This window comes from Nycticebus coucang, chromosome 12 (assembly GCF_027406575.1).
Source record: "Nycticebus coucang isolate mNycCou1 chromosome 12, mNycCou1.pri, whole genome shotgun sequence".
NCBI lineage: Eukaryota > Metazoa > Chordata > Mammalia > Primates > Lorisidae > Nycticebus > Nycticebus coucang.
In genome coordinates, this window is record NC_069791.1 from 32,953,350 (window position 1) to 32,956,612 (window position 3,263).

Below are 3,263 nucleotides of genomic sequence, written 5' to 3' on the forward strand. Positions count from 1 at the left end.
GGTAATTAAGTTAAAATGAGCTTTTATCCAATTTGACTGGTGTCTTGTTTCGAAGAGATTAGGACACAGACATGTCCAGAGAAAAGATAGTGTGAACATACAATGAGAAAATGATTATCTGCAAACTAAGGAGAGAGGCCACAGAAGAAACCACCCATGCTTAGCAACTTGACCTTAGATTTCTAGTCTCCAGAAGTGTGAGAAAATAAATTCCCGTTGAGTAAGTCACCTAGTCTGTGGTACTGCGTTATGGAAGCCCCAGCAAACTCATGCACATTGTATTTCTATTTTCTCCCCCATGGGGGTCTTCTGGTGAAAGCTGGAAAACCTGCTAGACAAATTCTAAAAGAGCTATCACACTGCACATTGTATTTCTAAAACGTGAACAGGTTGCTTTGGAAAGGAAAATTCAGAGAGCAAACCTCATTCTTGGAACTTAAAAACACAACTGCCAAAAAAAATATTCAAATTCTAAGAAGGTAAAACAAGGAAATCTTGCCAAATATGGAACAAAAAGACATTAAAGTGAAAAACAGAGAGAACATTAAGACTGAGGGATCACTCTAGAAAGTTGAACCCAACTAAAGAAAGAAAAAAACAGCAAAATAATAGGAAAGCTAAATGGAGAAACCAACAGTCTTCACATTTAACATACATGGAAGGAAGGAAAGAAGGGAGGGAGGGGAGAGAGATGACAAACCTAGCTGTATCTCTGAGGATGTATAAAGATAAAAGCCTACAAGCTTCTAAAAAGAAAGTTCAAAGATACACACGCATACACACAAATCCTCATCAAAGAAGTTTTCAAATACAGAAGGATTTGAAAATTTTACTCCTAATGCATCCTTTCTTAGAAAGTTATTTGAACATACTCTCCAGCAAAAGGGAGCAATGGAAATCCATGGGTCCTGTCAAGGAGAGCAAGAGAGAGAAGTGCCAGTATGGAATCTATGCAGCAGGCTTAGGAGAGAAACGCCGTTTATTCAGCAAATATTTACCATGGACCTTCTCCATGCTAGGCACTCTTCCAGGTGCTAGGGATATAACAGTGAACAAGAAAGACACCAGAATGCTTACTATGCAATGAGAGAGATGGAAAAGAAGTAAGTCAGTATGTGTGTCAGGCAAGCATGCGTAGTGATAAATGCCATAATAAAAAATAAAGCCAGGAGAGGTGTGCTTGTTCAGGTAGAGTGGCCAAGGAAAACCTCCCAGGGTGGCACTTGGGTTGAGGCTTGAATGAAATGAGGAACGGGGCCATAGGAAACTGGGAGAAGTATATTTCTGGAAGAGGAAGCAACAGGTGCAAGGCCCAGCTGTAGAAAAGCACTTTGTGTGTTTGAAGAGTGGGAAGAAAGCAACTGTGGCAGGACTGAGCACAAGTAACAGGAAAAGTAGGAGATAGAGCCTGAGAACTAAGCAGGGCCTTCTCTGCCACGTTGGCCGGGACGAGATGTCATCAGAGGGTTTGAGCAAGAGAAATAAATGAGCATGACAGGGAAGCAAGAGGGACCAGAAGGGGGACTTCGTGGACTAGAAGTCATGATTGGAATAATGGACACCATGAAGGATCGAGGCAAAAAATGAAAGAAAACAATGGAAGGCCATTTGAAACTGTAGGAAAAAAGGTTCAAGAAAATCAATGTCATCGTGGCACAATGTGTATTACGTGACTTTCCCCTGAAAAGTACTGAACTCAATACAATAATGTAAATAATTTTCATTGACTTTTAACTTCATGTAATAAAAGCAAGATAGAGTTCATCACATTTACATAAGAGGTGCAGAGAAAGGTGAGGCAGGAACAAAGCAGGGATTTGGGAGATCTAAACACGCACATCTATAAGGTTTATAGAGGAAGAAAGAAGTTTATTCAAAATTTCAACAGTAAAACAAAACTAAGAGTATTTTAGTTAACTACACTGGCAAGAGAGGATAAAGGTGAGTATAGTGTTGGAAAGGAACTAAATTCTGAATTCTCAGAAATTATAGCAGAAAGACAATAGCTAACATCTATTTTGATTGATTAATCAATCAAAAACATCAGGATAAGCATATTATTTAGAGAAATGGAGGTAACCACCAAAATTCTAAGCTCTGGCCTCTGGAGAAGGAGCCAGAGATATAAAGAGAGGAACATAGGACTGTTAATGGTCATTGTAAGCCCTTGGGCCTTTACTTTTTTTTTTTTTTTTCAGGCAGAGTCTCATTATGTCACCCTCAGTACAGGGCTGGGGCATCACAAGCTCACAGCAACCTCAAACTCTTGGGCTTAAGTGGTTCTCTTGCCTCAGTCTCTCTCCCAAGTAGCTGGGACTACAGATGCCCGCCACAACACCTGGCTATTTTGTTGTTGTAGTTGTCATTGTTGTTTGGCAGGCCAGGGCCGGGTTCGAACCTGCCACCTGTGGTGTATGTGGCTGGCACCAAGCCTCTGTGCTACAAGCACTGAGCCGGCCTTTACATATTTTAAATAATATATTAGGTTGACTTTAAAAACATTTTTGTTTGATGTAAGTGTATAAATAAATAAACATCATTTTACCTATAAAATGGGGATAATATAAGTACTGACCCCATATGTCTTTAAGGAATAAATATGTTAATATGTATAACATATAGATAGAACAGTGACTGCACATGTTTGGCGTGAAATTCCTATTTCTTTGAATTATAACACATGATATGATTAGAAGGTAATAGAGAAGTGTTCCATCCAAATTTGTCTCCTACAGGTATGAAATTCCATTAGGGATTTCAGGCTTTCCAATCTTTTAGAATGCCACGTGAAATAAGATTTCTCTTGTGAGGAATGACATGTTAAAATCTTATTTGCTCCACACTGGTTGGAATTAATCAAATCTTTTCCATCCATCATCTTATCTGAACACAAAGGCACCCTGGTTAGGCAGCTAAGATGGGGGCCCAGCTGGTACACCAGGAGATTAGAAAGCTTCCAAGAGGGAAGTGAGAAGATGGTTCAAAAGCAAACTAACTAGGAGGACTCTGGAGACAAACCACAGCACAATCTGGCCAAGAACCAGACTTTAACAAACAGAGTCTTGGCTCCAGTCTCCCCCTGGCCTGTCCTATTCCCGTTTGTCTCACACTGACACATTTAAACCAGGATAGACCAGGGAATGTGTTCCGGGTTGGGCACAGGCTCTGGTTATTTATTACCAGACGAAGAAAACCATGTTGTTTCTGGGTCTGCCGTGGAGTCAACCCCCAAGGATCCTGTCCCTCATCTTTATTTTGGTTCA

At 40.3% G+C, this 3,263-nt stretch overlaps 1 non-coding gene across 1 annotated transcript; it reads right to left on the reverse strand.

The window, feature by feature from the left end:
* Positions 1-300: 300 nt before the first annotated feature.
* On the reverse strand, positions 301-362 carry LOC128562949 (U7 small nuclear RNA). Its single transcript, XR_008373640.1, has one exon. It is a non-coding gene; the product is annotated as a U7 small nuclear RNA (small nuclear RNA).
* Between the last annotated feature and the right edge of the window lie 2,901 nt (positions 363-3,263).